The 22,589-nt window shown below is 46.1% G+C and overlaps 1 protein-coding gene across 1 annotated transcript in view; it reads left to right on the top strand.

Moving 5' to 3' along the window:
- LOC126188839 (laminin subunit gamma-1) overlaps positions 1-22,589 on the top strand; it is a 1,176,568-nt gene that overhangs the window by 233,567 nt on the left and 920,412 nt on the right. The window lies entirely within an intron of this gene.

Consider the following 22,589-nt stretch of genomic DNA (forward strand, 5'->3'; position numbering starts at 1 on the left):
AGGGGGGGGGGGGGGGGGAGGAGTGTCCACCCTTGGCCTGCCACAACGGTATCTCCTTGATGTGTTTAAGTTTTACAGTGTACACAGCGATAGAACATATGAAAACGTTTGTAAACACTTATCATCTCAGTACACATAAACGTTTTGAAATATTCAATGCTCGGTTTTTTCGACTCTTCTAAAGTAGACGGCCAATAGGCATTTACTTCTCTTCCAGTATTTAGTCACTATTTCATTTCGTTTATTGGTTGCTTGGTTGACTGGGGGGAGAGAATACCCATCAGTGCCATCGGATTAGGGAAGGAGGTCGGTCGTGCCCTTTCAAAGCAACCATCCCGGCATTTGCCTGAAACGATTTAGGGAAATTACGGAAAATCTAAATTAGGATGGCCGGACGTGCGTTTGAACCGTCGTCCTCCGGAATGCAAGTCCAGTGCGCTAACCACTGCGCCACATCGCTCGGTCATTTCGTTTGTTCTTCAGTTGCATATACAGGGCTATTCACCTAAAACTTGCTCCGCAGCTATTGCGGAACGAGAAAGTGTTATTGATTTGCAGTTTTTACAGAATGGATTGGTAGTCAGGGGCTTGTATTGTTAGCCAATAAACAGAGTGTAATACTACTTATAAAGTGCATTTTCGCAAACAAGCAGTTTTTTAAATGGAACATTGCCTGTTGACATTAATGAACTAAAAGCAGGGTAAATTAGAATTTCAGTGCTGTCTGCTGCAGGATTCTAGTGCGAGTCGTTTACGAGATACCGTACTTTGAAAGGTTTCCTCTCCGGCACTTGTTTGTGCCCTTCATATTGCGAAGTTGCTACATACTATGTTATTATGTTTGCTTACAGTGTGCTAGTGTGTTCCTTGATTGCTGGTCAGTTAGTGTGCGACTGTCCAAGCAGTAGATCATGAGTGGAGGATGGGATTTACCAATGCAGATAAAGGTAACAGGCTCATGGTTTATGGAGAGTGTAGGAGGAATGCAGTTCGTTCTTGTACTGTGTATGCTGCAAGATATCCGAATAGACGTCAACCATCTCGGCAATAATTCATCATCCTCTTCAACCACTTACGTGAAAGTGACAGTGTAACACGTAGACAACGTAACAGAAGGAAACAAGTGACGAAATAAGAGAGGAAAATTAACGTTCTTGCTGCTGCTGCTGCTGCTGCAGGTAATCCGCGCGTTAGTTTCCGTGCAGTCGCACGGGGAAGTGGCATGAGTCAGGCAAGTATCCTATGCATTCTCCTTCGACGTAGGTTCCATCCCTATTACATCTGTCTCCATCAAGAGCTGCATCATTACGATTATGAGACTCGGGTAAACTTCTATACATGGGCATTAAGACAGGATATTCCGGATGTAGCATGTATCCTGTTTACCAATCACGACCAGGTAAGCCGCCGTTGACAATCCCCGTTGGCTTCGTCAGGTGGAACGCCAGCGTCCATGGAGTGTAACTTGTGGCGCTGGATTGTGAACAATCAGCTCATAGGCCCCTTTTTCATAGACGGAACACTGAACGCGCACAAGTATCGCAGCCTCTTAACAGACTGTCTTCTAAGGATGCTAGAAGACGATCCTCTGCAGACTAGGCGTAATCTGTGGTACCAACACGATGGCTGTTCGGCCCATAGTGCACAGCATGTCCTCACGAACTGTTTCCAAATCGTTGGATTGGACGCAGAGGGCCAGTATCTTGGCCGGCCCGTTCCCTAGATTTGACGGCAGTAGGATTTTTTTTGTGACGGAAAACTGGAAGAGGCAGTCTACAAAAGCGTACCAACTACACCGGATGGTATGCAGCAACATATTATTGCAGCATGCTCCGACATCTCCACTGGAAAGCCAGCACGTGAGAAGCTGTCGTTCCGTACCAGCCCGGAAGCGTGTATTGCCGTTGCCGATGGTCCTCTCGAACACAACTTGAGATGGTAAGCTGTGTCGTTGCTGCACGGTATCCACATAAGTAGTTTATGCACATATGTTGCTCTTTAGTGTACGTTGCCGCAAGTATTGTACGAGCGCCGGTGCGAGAACTTCTCGAAACACGATATCTCGTAAACTACTCGCACTAGAATCCTGCAACAGACATCACTGACATTCGAATTAACCCTACTTTTAGTTTGTTAACGTAAGTAGGCATTGTTTCCTTAAAAAGTGTATCTTTGCACAGAAAATAAACTTTCTAAGTATTATTACAATCTGCTGGTTGCTTAACGATACCACCCTCTGACTACCAATCGGTTCTCTGAAAACCGCCCATCAGTAGCACTTTCCATTTCCGCGATATCTGCGGTGCATGTTTTAGCTGAATCACCCTGTACGAATATTTCGTTGCCCATAATGAGCTGCTTTTCCATGGCTGCAGTGGATTAGATAATGGGCTAATTATTTGTCTTGAGCTGCTACCAGTCACATTCATACTTATTTTATGTTTGACTTAAGGCTACGCTTTTCGAGCGTGTTCTCCTCATCTTCAAGTGTGTATACACAGAAACAAACATGTTATTCAATGATGAAATAGCTTCATTTATCTAAATCGACACAGAAATATTTTAACTACAATTCGTTGCTCTATTCTGCTGATGGAATGGCTGTTGCGGATGTGAAAGTGGAGGGAGGGGGGAGGGGGTGGGTGGTCAGAAGCCGATGTGGTTGTTGCTAATTTGGTCTCAGAAAGATGTCTTTCTTCGTCTGTTGAGTTGGGCAACAAAGCTTATGTGAAACTTCCTGGCAGATTAAAACTGTGTGCCCGACCGAGACTCGAACTCGGGACCTTTGCCTTTCGCGGGCAAGTGCTCTACCATCTGAGCTACCGGAGCACGACTCACGCCCGGTACTCACAGCTTTACTTCTGCCAGTACCTCGTCTCCTACCTTCCAAACTTTACAGAAGCTCTCCTGCGAACCTTGCAAAACTAGCACTCCTGAAAGAAAGGACCCGAGTTCGAGTCTCGGTCGGGCACACAGTTTTAATCTGCCAGGAAGTTTCATATCAGCGCACACTCCGCTGCAGAGTGAAAATCTCATTCTGAAAGCTTATGTGGTTTGCGTGCAGACAGCTTTGCATCATTTAATATGGTGCGTGGCCGGCGTGACCTGGCTTCAAAATGGTTCAAATGGCTCTGAGCACTATGGGACTTAACATCTGTAGTCATCAGTCCCCTAGAACTTAGAACTACTTAAACCTAACTAACCTAAGGACATCACACACATCCATGCCCGAGGCAGGATTCGAACCTGCGACCGTAGCAGTCGCGCGGTTCCGGACTGCGCGCCTAGAACCGCTAGACCACCGCGGCCGGCTGACCTGGCTGGTAGACCTCCAGAGTCCGCCTCTGGAGGTTCTGAGTTCGAGCGGGGTTTTTCCTCGCTCCGGTCCTTACCAGAATAAAGAGCTGCCAGGACGGCGAACTCTCCATCCTGCCCCTCCCAGTGCCTCTGCGAACAAAAGGCTGCAGTCAGACCAGAAGCTCGTTCACAGGTTGAGCAAATCCTCGTGTTAAACACGCTTAACAAAATCAATACGCATTGTATTTCCTTCTGGGACTCCAGTGGTACCACTGTGTAATATTACACCGTGGCACTTAGCCGACAGACATTAGTTTTCATGTATTAAATTGCAGAAAACGAAAATATGGTGGTCTTGCAGTGTGTGGCTCAGTATCAACTATCGCTTATTTCTCATCGATATTCGCGATAAAAACGGTTAGGTTGTTTTTGTTTTTCATTTGCGCGTCTTAAATGTTACCCTCCGTCCACACACTGGTGCCAACGCTGGCACCAACGTTGGCCAATATTTGTGGGACAGCGCCCACACACTGGAGCCAACATTCAGTTGAATTCGTATAGAGCCAACGTAAACATGTCTGACGCACAGATCGCGGCCGGTGCATTTGTGGTTCAAATGGCTCTGAGCACTATGCGACTAAACTTCTGAGGTCATCAGTCGCCTAGAACTTAGAACTAATTAAACCTAACTAACCTAAGGGCATCACACTCATCCATGCCCGAGGCAGGATTCGAACCTGCGACCGTAGCGGTCACGCGGTTCCAGACTGAAGCGCCTTTAACCGCACGGCCACACCGGCCGGTGGTGCATTTGTGGTTTTGAGCATGAATAATATTGCTCCACTGTACCTGAGGCATTGTGAAAAACTTAACTTGGAAATTTATACGCCGACGACGATGAAAGAAACAAACGAACTCCGCTTTGAAACGGCGAAGATAAAAAACAAACAACGTTGGCGCCAAAGCTTGGTCGGCGTAACGCTACTGGCCCAAAGTCCTTTGATGTTTGGTCGAAATACCGACAAGCAACGCACTCGTACCAAAATTGTGCCCAACGTCGATTCCAATGCTATTTTATCGATCCACACACCGGACGAACACAGTTAGCACCAACTATTCCCTAATGTGTGTGGACCCGGCCTTATGTCTGCAAATAAGGATAATACACAGATCATTCATTTACTGCTTTAGTCATTCCACCACGCTTTTAAATGGCAATGCCATTATCATCCGACGGATTTTTAGATATTTTAGACCATGTAAGGCGTTTATGAAATGCAGATGTGTCTCCTCTGTGGTAGATAACGATGTGACGAGACGGTTAGGTGTCGTCTTGCACTAGTGAAGAAACTTGAAAACAACGACAATCAGTTTCATTTTGTTCGGAGATTGAGATAATTATATTATGTAGAATTAATAAATTCATAAAAGTAATATGGCATAGTGTCTTTGGTATCGTCGGCAGCTGTGGCCGAGCGGTTCTAGGCGCTTCAGTTGGGAACCGCGGTACTGCTACGGTCGTAGGATCGGGCATGTATGTGCGTGATGTCCTTGGGTTACTTAGGTTTAAGTAGCTCTAAGTAGTTCTAAGGTCTAGGGGACTGATGACCTCAGATGTTAAGTCCCATAGTACTCAGAACCATTTGAACCATATCTTTGGTACCTCTCGCCAACGTTCAGGATCTTTGTCACAGCTAACTTCTTTGTATTGTGAGACTTCCAAAAATATTGTAATTATGAAATTTATGGAGGCAAGGACATATGGTGCGCTGTGACAGCAGTAAGTACAGTTTCTACATACGTGTACAAATGTATATATCACCTTACAGCGCTGGAAATAACGTTAATGTTTTTCACTAGTGAAAGACAATGCACATTGTCACATCGTTTTCTGCCACATATACGACGCATATGCATGTCACAAGTGCCTACTACAACGTAAAACACATGGAAATTACCTGATGGTGTATGGGTGAACATTTAAAAGCACAGTGGAATTGAAAACAGAATGTGACTCATGCATTAAATCTATGACTTTTTAATGTACTGTACACAGCTTTAATATCGTGAACTGCAGTTACATGTCGATTACGCAGTTACCGATTTGCTGTTTCTGATACGATTATTGTGTGAAAATTGAACTACAAACGCTACCATTACAGTTTTCTTCTCAGCACTTCTGACAATTGCAATAAAGTATAAAATTATTACGTGTCAACTTCATTCTCCTCCATACACGCTAATATCATCCATTTTCGTTTGAGGACTGCACCGCTTTGCAAATGAAAATAGTCAAACTAGATCTCCCTAAACGCGCATTTCAGACACTGTTTAGTACTATGGTTCCCCTTAATTTTAATATGACGTCAGTTACTTGAACATTAAATATGTATAGGAAGTTTCATGAATGCTAAGTACGTTATTTTAATTCTAATTCATTCGTCCTGCAGCTAACCACTGTATTCACGATTAGTGATCTAAAGATATACAGGGCTGTTCAGAAAGAAGGAACGGATTTCAATCATTTATTGCTTTCAAACTACAAAAGGTAGAAACACAATTCCATCGTTCCTGAAAAAAAGTTCGAATTTTTATGCGTTCAATGTGACCACCATGTGTTACATGACAAATATCAAAACAATGGCTCATTCCCTGCCACACAGAAAGCAGCTGGTCTCTCGTTATCGAAGTCACAACTTGAACAGTGCGATGTCGCAGACTTTCAAGAGTGTTTGGTATAGGGGGGATAATGTCGCGGTGTTTTACGTAACCCCACAGAAAAAAGTTACAAGGTGTGAGGTCTGGAGCCCTGGGAGGCCACTGGCGATGGAGTTCATCTTCTGGTCTTCCTCTTCCAATGCAATGCCCCAGAGCTCACACCTCTTGACTTCTTTTATCTTGGAGTTACGTAAAAGACGGCGATTTTATCCCCCTCCCCCCACCTTGTCTGGCACTCTTGAAAGTTTGCGACATCGCATTGTTGAAGGAGTGAATTTGATAACGAGAGACCATCTGCTTCGTGTATAGCAGGAAATGAGCCACCTTTTTGATATTTGTCCTGTGATACATGGTGCACATATCGAATCCATAAAAATTTGAGCTTTTCTGTTTCCAGGAACCTTGCAATTGTGTTTCTATCTTTTGTAGTTTGGAAGCGATAAACGATTGTAATTTGTTCCTTCTTTTTGAATAGCCCTGTACTTTTAGACAATATTATATGCGACTGCCATAGTCCCGTTTCTAATATTAGCTTCAGTGGAAAAAAAATTGGTTATTTAGTACCGTTATCTCGTTTTAGTTAATGTGTTTTCAATCAAGTGACCTACGGGAAAACAAAATAGGAATGCCATGACTGCGATGTACACCCAGTTGTCGAAATTCAGTCCAACCTCTACACATATGCGCTGCGAGCCACCTTATGGTGTGTGGCCGAGGGTGCCTTAGGTGGTGTCACCACGTCCTCTCTTTCCTTTTCCATTCGCGAACGATGTGCAGGGAGAACAAGCCGCATGCTCTGTCACACCACATAGCTTTCCCGGTCTTGACAGACCTGCAAAATGACGTGTACGAAGTCTGGCGGTGGGGCCTGTGGCGATCTGCAAGCGTGCCAGCAGTTGGGCGTGCGGCACTCGCCTCTCGCAGAGCGAGCCATTAGTTTTAAGTGCGTGACTCACCCGGCGAATCCACTTCCCGCACTTATCTCGGCTGCTGTGATGCAACTTGAAGCTGCTCACTGAGCCCATTCACACACGAACACGCGAACTTAAATTGAAGCTAAGTTGTACGGGACTTCTGTCACTTTAAGGCCTGTAGATCCTACGTATAGTTTGTTACCAATGCAACATCTCAACGGAAGTATCCGGTCACATATTAATGGACGTTTAAGTGGGGTGTGTCCAGCTTTCGCGTTTTTGACGGGTTGAACTCTTCTGGGAACCCCTACACTAAAGTGTGTGAACGTCTGTGGAGGAATCGTAGCCAATTCTTCCTCAAGAGCCAAAACCAGACAAGATGGTGATTTTGGACGCTGGGGTTTGTAACGAATTTGACCTTTTAATTCCTTCCAAAGTTGTTCCGCTGGGTTCCTGTGGGGACTCTCAGCAGGCCAGTCCATTTCAGGAACTTTATTGTTCACAAACCGTTGCTGCTTTATGACAGTGTGAACTGTCATGCTAATATAATCATCCTCACCGAACTGTTCCTCTAGGTAGAAAGTACACAGTACTGTAAAATGAGATCGTATGGATCTTATAATTAAATTTTCGTCTTTATCTATGATAATATTGTAAGCTGAAGAACTGAATTAAAATTTGTGCCGCGGCCGGGACTCGAACCCGGGTCTTCCTACTTGTCATAAATGGTGACCATTACAGCACCGCAACACTATAGTCAACATAGCTGCGGAAACTACCCACGTCTCCACCCGCATTAATCAAGCTTTATTATAACAGCATCTTGTCATCAGTAGTAGGATATACGTGTGGGGTTTGGGCACACAGGCTCACGAGGGTAATGCCAGTCGTGGCTGTGAGAAGGGTGCAGCGAAACATGATACTACGATCTGTTGGGGCATACAGAACAACTCCTGGGGTTGCTCTATTGGTGCTAATGGGGCTATGTCCGCTAGACATATAACCGAGCGAGGTGGCACAGTGGTTAGACACTGGACTCGCATTCGGGAGGACGCCGGTTCAATCCCGCGTCCGGCCATCCTGATTTAGGTTTTCCGTGATTTCCCTAAAACACTCCAGGCAAATGCCGGGATGGTTCCTCTGAAAGGGCACGGCCGACTTCCTTCCCCATCCTTCCCTAATCCGATGAGACCGATGACCACGCTGTCTGGTCTCCTTCCCCAAACAATCAACCAACCAACCAACCGCTAGACATAAAAATTCGAGAGCAGGCCGCATGGTTCTGGGTTCCAAAGGAAAGAGGACTAGAGATATCTTGGGGGTACAGGTAGAGTACAAGTTTGCTGGGGGAAGGAGTTGTGGCAACAGTCCTGGGAAAATGAAGATACTGGCAGAAGGGTCTTCTATTTGTTGCCCAACATTAAGGAAAGACTTCGGATGACTTATTTAGAGCCCAGAAGAGGTTTACTGCACTTTCACACTCAACATGGGCCATATCCGACATATCTATGTGGATCTGGAAAAAGAGCTACACCAGCGTGTGACTGTGGCGCTCAAGACGGTACCCCTGAGCACATCATCTATGACTGCTCGTTATATGATGCTGTGGCGCTTGATCTAAGAATACAATTACCGAACAATGACACTCACGCCCTAATACGACGTGCCGATACCTTCAATGTCCTTAACATTCTGGCAAACAAGGTATCAGAGAAGATCTTGAATAGACCGAGATAGACCGAGATGTACCCGCCCATACCGCCGAGTGCGGAACTGGCTAGTCGCTCCTACGACTGGAATCCGCGGCGCTACTGGATCAGGCCAGCGGGTGCATCACCTCACAGACACAGACAATTTTCACTCTTACTTTAAGTACTAGAAATTAGCAGTAGTTTTAAGTAGAATTAGAACATTGACAACACTAACAAAGTAGGGACTGCAGCGACAAAACCTGCTTGGCCAGCCCAGTGCCAGGGGACCGCTCACTGGGATTATCTCGGTGAACAGGCCACAACAGTAGGTTTATATATGAACTGGCACAACTGTAATCGCTGCAGAGTAGATTAGATTAGAATTAGAATAGATTAACTTTGCTCATAGATATGCCAGTATTAGAAACTTATTGTAACAATGCTGCTGCTTCATATTGTATCATAATAGATCCAGTAATTAGTTAAGGTGGTGGGTTCTGTTGTATCATCATATTGTATTGTATTGTGTTAATAAAGAATTAAAAAAAAACTACCCAAGTCGAATGACCTCCCCAACATGATCACATGTAGTACAGGACTTCCCCATTACGTCCAATGCTGGGCTGCTATTGCAACGCCGGGGAGCCCTGGTAATAGTGACAATGCGAGGGGAAAATAAGCTGGAGATATGAACTGAAGTTCGTGTTGGGGAGGGCATTCGACTTGGATAGTTCGTGCAGCAACGTTGACAATAGTGTTGCGTTGGTGTAATGGTCAGCATTTCTGCTTAAGAAGCATGCTGGCACGGTAGCTCAGAGTGTTCGGTCAGAGGGTTAGCTACCCTCTGTAATAGAAAAACTGAGTGAACGGATCAATGAAGAACCTAAACGGATGTCATCGAACGTCCGCCCCGAACAAATTCAACGAATAATATAGAAGAAATTGAGATTAAAAGAAGACGCGGGTTCGAGTCCCGGCGGCGGCACAGATTTTAATTCAGTTTTTCAGCTTCCAACATTATCGCTGTAAAATGTGTTCATACTCTTCCGCATTTAGAACTTGGTTAAGCGCAATATGGGGGACCACATCCTTGCCACGAAATACAACCCCATACCGTAGCACCTCCTTCGCACCTCACTGTTGGTACTACACATGACTGCAGGTAATGTTCTCCAGGCATTCAGCAAACCCAAACCCTTTGGTCGCATTGCTACCGCGTAGAGCGTGAATCATCATTCGAAAAAACTCGTTCCAGCCATTCATTGACCGGTGGCTCTGCACTTTCTCTGTCCATCTCCTCCTCTCCCTCTCCCTGTCCGCCAGATGGAGTGGCCGTGCGGTTCTAGGCGCTACAGTCTGGAACCGAGCGATCTCTACGGGCGTAGGTTCGAATGCTGCCTCGGGCATGGATGTGTGTGATGTTCTTAGGTTAGTTGGGTTTAATAAGTTCTAAGTTCTAGGCGACTGACGACCTCAAAAGTTAAGTCGCTCAGAGCCATTTTTTTCTCTCTGTCCATTTCCTCCCCCCCCCCCCCCCCTGCTCAGCTGTGCCCGTTTGCTTGCATACGGCTGGAACACATTCCAATACTACCCGCACATAACCCATGTCCTGTGGGGCAGCCGAGATGTCGGGAGTTACCAAACTTTTTCACCCCCACTCCCACTGCTACCGAATAGACCGCCGAAAAATCGAGTTAATATTGCATTGTCACCCACTTCTCAGCTAAGTTAAAAATTTCTAGTCTCTAGAGCATCAAGAAGTTAGTTTAAAATCCGTTGCAAAATTTGTGCCAAACAGGCAGACAGACAAGAACGCGACCCGATAAAGAGATGTTAAAAATGTAGCTTCACCACTGACCTCCCTATATGTAAGCGTTCAGAAACAGTACGCAGGCAAGCAGTTTGCCGTCAGAGTCCAGGTTTGCTTGGAAAGGCCTGTGATGCGCTGTTTTCGGACCGGATCGCGAAGGAGAGGTTTCCCTACTGGAGGAAGAGGACAGGCAGGCGGCGTGCTGCTGCGGCGTTGTACCGCGTTAGCACGACTGCCGGCGGAGGTCGGCGCGCTGGCACGTGTAGCGGGTATCGGCGGGTCATCTGCAGCCTCGGCCGCAGGTAATGACGGTACCCGCGGCCGGCGCTCGTCAGCCGCCCACTTTAATTAACACGCCGTCACGGACAAAGGCCCGCCAGATAACGCGATCGGCGCGCCGTGCGTCCGCGCCTCTCCTGCCCGCACTAAATCTCCGCCTGGCACACTTCTTAATGGACGCAATTAGCGACCGGTCGGTCGGTCGGCCGAGCGCCACCACAGGCTACATTCTATACACGCACACCGGAGGACCACTTCGGATTCCTCAACTATCATATCAAGTATGCCACGCACACCGTCCGACGCGATTTTGTCTGCTCCAGGAAAGTCAAATCCTTGCTACTTCACGGTACAGTCACTTTAATGTGACCTGCAGTAACCACTTACTGACGACTTGCTGCAGCACTAGCAGTGGAGGGTATGTGTGTACCGTGGTAACGCGGAAACAGAGCAGTCGATGTCTTAATGTACACTACTGCCCATTACAATTGCTACACCAAGAAGAAATGCAAATGACAAACGGGTATTCATTGGACAAATATATTATACTAGGACTGGCATGTGATTACATTCTCACGCAATTTGGGTGCATAGATCCTGAGAAATCAGTACCCAGAACAACCACCTCTGGCCGTAATAATCGCCCTTGATACGCCTGGGCATTGAGGCAAACGGAGCTTGGATGGCGTGTACAGGTACAGCTGCCCATGCAGCTTCAACACGATACCACAGTTCATCAAGAGTAGTGACTGGCGTATTGTGACGAGACAGTTGCTCGGCCACCATTGACCAGACGTTTTCAATTTGTGAGAGATCTGGAAATGTGCTCGCCAGGGCAGCAGTCGAACATTTTCTGTATCCAGAAAGGCTCGTACAGGACCTGCAACATGCGGTCGTTCATTATGCTGCTGAAATGTAGGGTTTCGCAGGGATCGAATGAAGGGTAGAGCCACGGGTCGTAACACATCCGAAATGTAACGTCCACTGTTCAGAGTGCCGTCAATGCGAACAAGAGGTGACCGAGACGTATAACCGTCACGCCGGGTGATAGGCCACTATGGCGATGACGAATAACCGCTTCTATTGTGCGTTCACTGCGATTTCACCAAACACGTATGCGACCACCATGATGCTGTAAAAAGAACCTGGATTCATCCGAAAAAATGACGTTTTGCCATTCGTGCACCCAGGTTCGTCGTCGAGTACACCATCGCAGGCGCTCCTGTCTGTGATGCAGCGTCAAGGGTAACCGCAGCCATGGTCTCCGAGCTGATAGTCCATGCTGCTGCGAACGTCGTCGAACTGTTCGTGCAGATGTTTGTTGTCTTGCAAACGTTCCCATCTGTTGACTCCAGGATCCAGACGTGGCTGCACGATGCGTTACAGCCATGCGGATAAGATGCCTTTCATTTCGACTGCTAATGATACGAGGCCGTTGGGATCCAGCACGGCGTTCCGTACTATCCTCCTGAACCCACCGATTCCATATTCTGCTAACAGTCATTGGATCTCGACCAACGCGAGGAGCAAAGTCGCGATACGATAAACCGCAATCGCTATAGGCTACAATCCGACCTTTATCAAAGTCGGAAACGTGATGGTACGTATTTCTCCTCCTTACACGAGGCATCACAACAACGTTTCACCAGGCAACGCCGGTCCACTGCTGTTTGTGTATGAGAAATCGGTTGGAAACTTTCCTCATGTCGGCACGTTGTAGGTGTCGCCCCCGGCGCCAACCCTGTGTGAATGCTCTGAAAAGTTAATCATTTGCATATCACAGCCTCTTCTTCCTGTCGGTTAAATTTCGCGTCTGTAGCACGTCATCTTCGTGGTGCAGCAATTTTAATGGCCACTAGTGTAATTGCCTTTCGGACCAAGGGAGGAAGCATTTCCGAAACTGGTAACTTTGTAAACTGTTCTCGTGCCGCTGTGTTCAAAGTGCACTGAGGTGGCAAACGTCATGGAATACCTACTAATATCGTGTCGGACCTCCTTGTGCTCAGTGTAGTGCGGCAACTCGACGTAGCATGGACTCAGTAGGTTGTTGGATGTTTCCTACAGAAATATTGAGTCATGCTGCCTCTATAGCCGGCCATAGCTGCGAAAGTATTGCCGGTGCAGGATTTTATGCCCGAACGAACCTCTCGATTCGCCCGCGTGGTTGGCCGTGCGGTCTAACGCACGGCTTTCCGGGCGGGAAGGAGCGCCGGTCCCCGGCACGATTTCTGCCCTGCGGATTAGTGTCGTGGTCCGGTGAACCGGCCAGTTGTGGATGGTTTTTAGGTGGTTTTCCATCTGCCTCGGCGAATGCGGGCTGGTTCCCCTTATTCCGCCTCAGTTACACTATGTCGGCGATATCTGCGCAAACAAGTTCACCATGTACACGTACACCACCATTACTCTACCACGCAAACAGAGGGGCTACGCTCGTCTGGTGTGAGACGTTCCCTTGGGGGGTCCACCGGGGGTCGAACTGCACAATAATCCTGGGTTCGGTGTGGGGCGGCAAAGGGGTGAAGTGGACTGCGTTAGTCGTCGTGGGGTTGTGGACCACTGCGGCTGCGGCGGGGACGGAGCCTCTCCGTCGTTTCTAGGTCCTCGGTTAACATACAATACAATACAACCTCTCGACTGAGTCCCATAAATGTTCGGCGGGATTCGTGTTGGCTGCAAATGGTCTCCAAGTAGCCGAACACAGCCATTTCTAGTCAACGGTCGGTGCAGTTGGACTAGAGGATCCAGTCCATTCCATGTAAACACTGCCACACCATTATGGAGCCACCAGCAGCTTGCGCAGTGCCTTGTTAACATCCTGGGTCCACGGCTTCTTTTAGTCTGCGCCACACTCGAACCCTAGCATCAGCTCTTAGCAACTGAAATCGGGACTCTAGGGTCAAACCGATATGGTCACTAGCCCAGGGGAGTCGCTGCAGGCGATGTTGCGCTGTTAGCAAATAAACTCGCATCTTTCCTCAGCTGCCATAGCCCATTAGCGCCAAATTTCGCGGCACTGTCTTAACGGATTCGTTTGTCGTACGTCCTACATTGATTTTGTGGTGATTTGATGCTGTGCTGCTTGTTCGTTAGCACTGGAAACTCCACGCAAATGCCGCTACTTTCGGTGGTTATGTCTAGGCCTTAGGCCACTGCATTGTCCGTGGTGAGAGGTAATGCCAGAAATTTGGTATTCTCGGCACAGTCTTGACACTGTGAATCTCGATGTATTGAATTTCCTTACCATTTCCGAAATAAAATGTCCCATGCGTCTAGCTCAAAATACCATTCTGGGATCAAAGTCTATTAAATTCCCATAGTGTGACCATAATCACGTCAGAAACCTTTTCACATGAATGAACTGAATACAAAACACAGCTCCGCCAATGCACTGCGCTTTTATACCTTGTGTACTGAATAATCCAGCAATCAGTATACGTGCATATCGCTACGCAATGACTGTTGTCACCTTATTGTAGTCTGGATGCTTTGTGCGCCACGAGTTTCGCTGCCTCAGAACACAGTTTCTGACTTTAATATTTCTCTGTTCTGTAAAACTTTTAACGTAAGATTAAACCTCTTGATGAGTAGGTTATAACAGTGTTATGATTTTTAAATGAGATCAGTAACCACATTAAATACTAAGTCAGAGTTTTGAAGCCCCTGGAGGCCGTTGCATAGGCATCCTGCAACTAGTTGTGTGCACTGTGCCCCGTTTTAGTCATATGGTATTATAGATAATCTCTTGCAATTTTCATCTTTAGGAACGAATACGTGAGAAAATAACATGGCAGTGGTTCGAGGAATATATTAAATTACAGGTTTCCTATAAGAGTCCACGTGACCGACTTTTCAGGTCGGTGAATGAAGAGAGCATCAAACCAGGAAAACACTGGCGTTTATACCAACATTCATATAGTTGATTGCTTCAATTTTTTATGTCTATATTACCTTTACGTCTGCAACCCGCCACAGTGTGTGAGATGGTAAATGCTTCCACTATCACCACCACCACTCTCCCCTTTCCTGTGCCGTTGACAAATGGAGCCCGTCCAGACCAACTGTCTGTAAGTCGCAGTATGACAACTACTTTCTCTGATTTTACCGTCTTGGTGATTTCGCGAGATCAGGGAGCAGGTAATATGCCGCCTGACTCTGCTACGAATGTGCACTCTAGGTATTTTAACAATAATTCTTACTGCGATGAACAACGCCTCTACATTCTCATGTAAATGTACATGATCACACTACAGTTCACACTTACATATTTGATGGACGGTTCATAGAACCACATTTAGACTATACCTCGCCCTTTCCACTCTCGAATAGTGAGTGGGAAAAACGAATACGTAAATCTTTCTGTGCCAGCTTTATTATGGCGTCTGCCACTGTAGTCTGTTGAGCACGTCTGCGATGGTCTCGCACTGACTAAACGATCGCGTGACGAAATGCGCCGCTCTTCTTTGATTTTCTCCTGTCCTATATTAATACTACTTGTTGAAGGTCCCAGAGTAACAAGTAACAGTCAAGAATCGTTTGTACGACAGCACAGCATCTGCTTTTCCTACAATTATACTGCTGCATATTAAAACTGCAACACGATCGAGACTGTATGCAATTAAAGGGCCGGCCGCTGGGGCCGAGCGGTTCTAGGCTTTTCAGTCCGGAACCGCGCACGCTGCCACGGTCGCAGGTTCGAATCCTGCCTCGGGCATTGATGTGTGTGATGTCCTTAGGTTAGTTAGGTTTAAGTAGTTCTAAGCCTAGGGAACTGATGACTTTAGATGTTAAGTCCCAAAGTGCTTAGAGCCATCTGAGCTATTTTTTGCAACTAAAGTCAAAATTGCATAAAGTATGAAGGATATTATCGTTTATTTTTATTTTTGCCGAAGATTTATCAGGCTACATGCCACTCGTCAGCGGTCGTGTAATATATATTTTTGCGCGCTTGTAGAATTTTTTGTAATTTTTCGTTGGAGATGTTACTTTTTTAGGTGACGATGGTCATGTAGCCCGATATCGGTCTGCCAAAAATAAAAATAAAAATGCAGCATTATATACGGAGGTTATACAAAACAATGGGAACACTGTGAACATACATGCAGTTGATAGCCAAACCTGCATATTGTTCCGCTGTATTTGACCATGAACAGCATCTGTGAAATGATCTCAAGACGTTGCATCAGACGTGGTCAGAAGTTATGAATCCGTTGGTCTCTGAAAAGGGGTATGAGGAAAAATAAGATGACGACAGTTGTAAAAGTCACTGCAGAACTGAATGGCACACTCACGAAAGCTGTCAGCATCAAAACATCACAAAGAGAACTCCGTAAACAGGGACTAGCATGGCGAGCTATAATTACAAAACCAATCATCAGTGAGGCATATGCGCTTGACAGGGAAACATGGTTCCGAAGCCATAAAACTTGGCTATGGAACAATGGAAGGAAGTCATTTGGTCGGCTGAATCTTGTTCCAACTTCTGGCTGGTGTTTGGTGATCGTTTACACAGCCAAATCGTGTATACTGTGCCATGTCGATTGACTGCCAGGAATTATGTGTTGATTTTGGATGATCAGTTCCATCATGCGGTACGATGTTTGTTCCCCAATGGTGATGCTGTGACCCAACACGGCAGGGCGTATGTTTACACAGCCTGCACCGTCCAGGACTGGTTTTGTAAAGACGAAGATGTGTTGCGGCATCCCCTGACTACCGAAGTCTCCAGGTCACATCATTACTGAACCTTTGTGGCCTACTTTTGGAGAGGAAGGTGCATGTTCGCTATGCACCTCCGTCGTCTTAGCTGAATTTGCCACTATTGTGCAGGAAGAATGGTATGCGATACCCTTGAAAACTATACGGGGCTTGTATTTATCGTTTATAAAATGTCGTTCATCAATTTCATGTCAAATGGTTGTGGGTACACTTGCTACTAGTCAGTATCCATTACATGTTTCGTCTTTCTTCAAACTGGTACTGAACTGATACGACGGGAAGAGAGCGAGTTCGGATTTCCGAAATAGAATACATTCAATATACTTGTCATTCATTTTCTGCATTGTTCAGTACATTGTCAGTTTTACACATGTACATGTGCACAACAGTTAGTAAAAATTACTACATCCGTTATCCAAAGTATCAATAGAAACAAATCGTACTTTGAACTCCTTAATTTCTAAGCATTATCATAGACGTCACATTAATGCCGATGGCATTCTTCGCCAGCAGCAGGAGTTCTCCTACAACAGAAACCGTAAAAAAAAAATCATATCTGCAGATTAGTCATTAGTGTTGATATGTGACATTTTTGCCAGCGCCTATACAAACTTAGTTAACCGATGGTTCTCTCTGATACACCCTCGGTCCCTCAGACTTTTTCACTCAGAACACAACATGAACAACTGCATGTTCAACGGGCTATTTTAATGACAGAAAGAAATCCCGAGCAAAGAGGCTGAAAACAACGACTTGGATTGGGACAATGAGCGCGACAGTAAACTGGCGTCTTTGCATAGAAAACTTTGATTGTGTTTGGTGGGTGCAGCATATTGGCGAGGGGCATTCAGAGGGTTGTTAATACTGCTTGTGCTTGCAACTTTGGAACGATTGTTCCATTGAACTATAAACTAAACATCAAACTAGCATCAAGTAGTATGACTAGAGTTAATTTCTTTTCTCCTGCTTAGTCGAACGTTTTCACAGTTTGACTCGATCTATCACTGCATCTTTGACGTATTCTGTCACAACTTGTCTTCATGGAGTCGTTCTCCAGGTTGGTATTGAGATCGCTGGTTCGGGTAGAATGAAACATGAAAGAGGATGGTGGGAAAGACACATACGTACGCGCCACTAACCCAAAAACGAATGTACGTTACATATGTTCTGTCTCGGAAACCATTCGAAGTAGGGTATACGTCCATAACGATTGTTCCTGTCATATTCTTGAATACCGACTGTTCCTTCTGGAACACCCTGTCAGCAGTCTGCAATACGCAAGATTTTGTAGTACGTACCAGAAAGTAGTCACACATTTATAGAACAATGTCTGCAAATGTTAGACAGACTCTCGCTTCAGTCCTACATAAATCTTACTCACTTATAACATTGTCTTACAGTACCTGTACCGGCAGTGACGAAATAGACCCGGTAAGCCGGTGTGGTCGAGCGGTTCTAGGCGCATCAATCTAGAACCGCGCGACCGCTACGGTCGCAGGTTCGAATCCTGCCTCGGGAATGAATGTGTGTGATGTCCTTAGGTTAGTTAGGTTTAAATAGTTCTAAGTTCTAGGAGACTGATGACCTCAGATGTTAAGTCCCATAGTGCTCGGAGCCATTTGAACCATTTTGAAATAAACCATACTTTGTCCAGTCAAGCCAAACGTTCTACAGGAGGCTGCGCACGGCGCTGGCCCCTATTGGCTCGCCGAAACCGGCAACTGAAGGAACTTCCCCATGGTACTCTGCTAAGTATGTCAACGACAGTCATGCTTTCGAAGATCGGGCGTTCGGTAAACGATATACATGGTCCATTCACATTAATGTGACCACTGCCTATGTTGGATCTCAGCGTGCACTAAACTATCACAGACAGTAGGTGCCACAACTAGCAGTGAAGTGTATATAAAGCGTTTCGGGGTACGCGGAAGACAGTGCAATCGTTGTCTTAATGCGGAAATTGAGCGATTCATCTGTCGTCCAAACAGGCATGATCATTGGCTTCCGGGCAAAGAGTTTTAAGCATTTCCGTAACGGCCAAGTTTGTAGACTGTTCGCATGCTGCCGTCGTTAAAGTATACTGTGCATGGCAAAATGGCGCTATCCAAAAGCGGTGCAGATGCAAATTTTAGTGCACCACGGGCCATAGATAACACGGGTGAACAATGGATGCGGAGATGTGTGAGGTCGAATAAACGTTCAACTGTTGAGCAACTGACCGCGCAGATGAACCGCGGGGCTAACAACAGTTTCTTCTCAACGGCCGTTCAGCGAACTTTGTTGCGTGTGGGCCTCCGCAGCAGGTGCCTGTTTCATGCAGCCATACTGACTACTGTTCACGGCGACGAAGGGTGGAATTTGCACGCCTGTGCCGCAAATGGGCGTCCACTGAGTGGCGACATGTGAAATTTTCAGATGAATCACATTTTATTCTCCATCGGACAGATGGTCGTTGGTGTGTACGTGGTGAAACACGTGAAAGCAACACCCTGCAACAACTGGAAGGGTCCAGACCGAAGGAGAGAGCGTTATGGTCTGGCGAATGTTTTCGTGGCATTCCCTGGGTGACCGCGTCATTCTGGAAGCTACAGTTGGTCAACACAGTATGCATCTGTTCTTCAGGACGATGTCCACCCCTACACGCAGCTCGGTTTTCCTCGGCACGATGGAATCTACCAGCAGGACAATGCAACGTACCGCACGTATCACAGTGTACATGCGTGGTTTTCTGAGCACCAGGATGAGTTAACCGTACTCCCCTGGCCACCAAACGCCATTAAACCCAATCGGGAATCTACGGGACCACCTCGATCGGGTTGTTTGTACCACGGATCTTCAACAGAGAAATATAGCTCAGCAGACCACGTCACCGGTGTGGGTATGGCTCCACATTCCTGTCGGTACCTTTCGGAATATTACTGGATCTCTTTCTGTATTTCTCGGAGCGGTCGTCGTTCTTTTTCAGGCTTATGACAGATGGTGACATTAATGTGACTGGAGCACGTGCGATTTAAGAACACGCGAAAGCAAATCATCAGTGAAAATTCTAAATGTGGCAGACAGTGTACAAGGTTCATACACCCAAAAATTACGTTGGGGCAGCGGTGGGTCTAGTGCAATGTCCGCTGGAGGCAGAACGGGAGTTCCGGTGTCCGAGGCTGGCGGTTGCGGTCTGCGGCGACCGCAAGGCAAGGAAGCGCCTCGCTCCCTGACCCGCCCCAGCGCGCACGGTGCCGCCTCTTCATTACCGCCTGCCTGCTGCTGCTGCCGCTGCTGCCTGGGACATGCCGTACTCCGGCTAGGATAGCGCGCGCGGTCGCAAGGTCGGCTGCGTGCAATGTGATGGAAATACCGCGTATGCGCAGACAGTTAACGGTGCCGTCTTTGTTGTAAACATGTGCTCGTGTTCACGTCACTAACGTCCTCTGACATCAAGATGCTACAAACGCGCGTACCCGCTTCGAATCTTAACAGGGAAGCATACGCTACCTGACCAAGAGTTTACGGCCATCTCTATGTAATGTGGAATTAACTGCTATATGCAACGACAGTATACAAGGAGGTCAGCAGATAAGCAGCAACAACAGAATATGTGAGTCAAGAGAGGTGGAAGTGGACCTTCTGAAGTGGACTATTCATTGGAGGCTACCTGACTGACATGTCCATCAGGGACATTTCAGACCTTTTAAAGCAGCTTAAGTCCGCTGTTGTGATTGTGAAGTGAAAAGGCGAAGAAACAGCCACATACTATCCTCGACGGCGAGAGTTCATCAGAGACAACACTTTTTCTTCCAATACTTTTTAACAATATAAAAACTCCAGTATTTCAATATGATCATTTCTCTTTGTATTACGTACAATATTTCTCATCGAATAATATCCAGCTATGACATATTTCTTCAGATTTTGACTTAAATTTTTCTTTTACAGGTGAGCACGACCAGAACAATCTTCACAATATTACCAGTATGAATACGATCTACATACGGTACGTAACAACGGTTCCAACCACTGCGAATTATTTTCCTCGAAGAAATTAGCTGATGAACAAGTCGCTGCTTTAGATTTAACACTGTTTATCAGATGAATCATGGGCAGTCTGTATTAGCTTATTTCAGAGCTTCAATTTTTTTTTTTTTTTTTTACGATATGACACCTTGTTCGAGGTATGAATGACCCAGTTCGACTAGTGTGGTTGAAGGATCGGTGGTCACTTTATTGATATAACCTACTCCGTGAACGCAGACTTTCCCAGCTTGTACCATTAACGACAAGCCCTAGTCCGCCGCTCGTGGTCTCGCGGTAGCGTTCTCGCTTCCCGAGCACGAGGTCCCGGGTTCGATTCCCGGCGGGGTCAGGGATTTTCACCTGCCTCGAGATGACTGGGTGTTTGTGTTGTCCTCATCATTTCATCATCATCCAGGAAAGTGGCGAAATTGGACTGAGCAAAGATTGGATAATTGTACGGGCGCTGATAACCACGCAGTTGAGCGCCCCACAAACCAAACATCATCATCATCATCGACAAGCCCTAGAGTCTTCAGCCGAGTGGCGTGTTGAGGTACCACGACATTTCGACGTCTGTCATACTCATTATCTTTTGTCGTTGTCAGAAGATGAGTATGACACTTGTCGAAACATCGCGGTATCTGAAGACCTCCCCCCGGCTTGAAACCCGAGAGCTTCTCCTTACAACCTTTACTGCAGTCAGCTACTGTGCTTTACCATAACTCGATACATTTTAAGTTAGTGTTCTGGTTCAGGTTGTTGCATCTTGCGAATGAGCGTTCATATAATCACTTAGCCGTCACGAGAGAACACCTGGTCACGTGAATCCCACTAGACCAAAGTGGTACACAACGACACTACGAAACTATAAAAACAGCAGACTTATTTTACGTTTTCAAAATAACATCTGCAACTTTTGTGCTTGTGTCTACTCTCAGAAACTACTCATAAAACAACCGTTTCCCATGCCTTCCGCCAGCTCAGAGTATTCACTGATTCACGCCTACATCAGCTCTACGTCCGCAAAAGTCACTGACTCTTCACTCCCGATATCAAGATAGTTGCGTGGAGCAAGGTCAAAGCTGTAGGGAAATGCTCAAGCACTGTGAAGCCTACACAGCCACGTAGTACAATTTTTTATTCCATTGGTTGAAACGGTGCCATAATGAAGGATCCAACTATCAGGTCTCGAAATTTGACAGGTTAAGTGGGTTTCACACTTTATGTGGACATGATTCCGAACAAAATTTCAAACCAGAATAGAGCACAAAACGCAAGAACTTTTCTCATGCTGTCTTCTCATGCTGCTTTGGTTTCTGTTGCCAGGTGCGAATTTGTATTCATAATAAAAACTGTATCCGTTAGTCTTCAGTTCCGTAGAGATGAAACAGCTTTTTCTCTTTTCCTGCTATTCAGGAAGCCAAATGTGCCACTTTAAAATACTTTTATAATATCTTTGTACCACGAGCCGCGAGGATCACCTCGAGAAATAACACTACTTTCTCCTCAGCGACTGATGAAGATCGACCTGCGCGTGTTATCTGTTTGAAACGCTCCAAACCATTTCATCCTGGTAGATATGTTGACAGTCATTCCCAAGCATTAAAAATTATTCCTCACAACAATGACCAGTCCATAACGTGGAAAGATAAACATGTTTAGTTGGTTCAATGTCTTACGATCACTTATCAGCGTATAATGTATCAATATAGGATATATTATCAGCACAATTTAAGGGTAATGTTATTTACCTAGAACAATGTGTATCATTCACGAATTTTCGGTTTCGGTTTGGTTGATATTTCCCTCATAGTGACTCGTCCTCCCATCGGGTAATGACTTGCAGTCTCGATGAGGCTGTTATTAGTGGTAGGCGGATATGTGTGATAGTGTGCGCCACCATTCCGACAACTAGCCATGTGGGAAAAGGTGGCCTGGACTATTTTATCTCTTAAAGCAGTGATTAAATCGGGACAAATTTAACGGTTTGTTTGTCATTGATAATTGTGTTCCTGTTCAATGACTGTCGCTTGATGCACGGAAAATTCAGTTGATTTATGAATGTACTAAGTAAAAGTTAGGAGTGCACATGCAGAGGGGCGAAACTATTCAACGCGAACGAAATGCAGACAGTACGTCAGACATACGGATATTTAA

This window comes from Schistocerca cancellata, chromosome 5, assembly GCF_023864275.1.
Source record: "Schistocerca cancellata isolate TAMUIC-IGC-003103 chromosome 5, iqSchCanc2.1, whole genome shotgun sequence".
Lineage (NCBI taxonomy): Eukaryota > Metazoa > Arthropoda > Insecta > Orthoptera > Acrididae > Schistocerca > Schistocerca cancellata.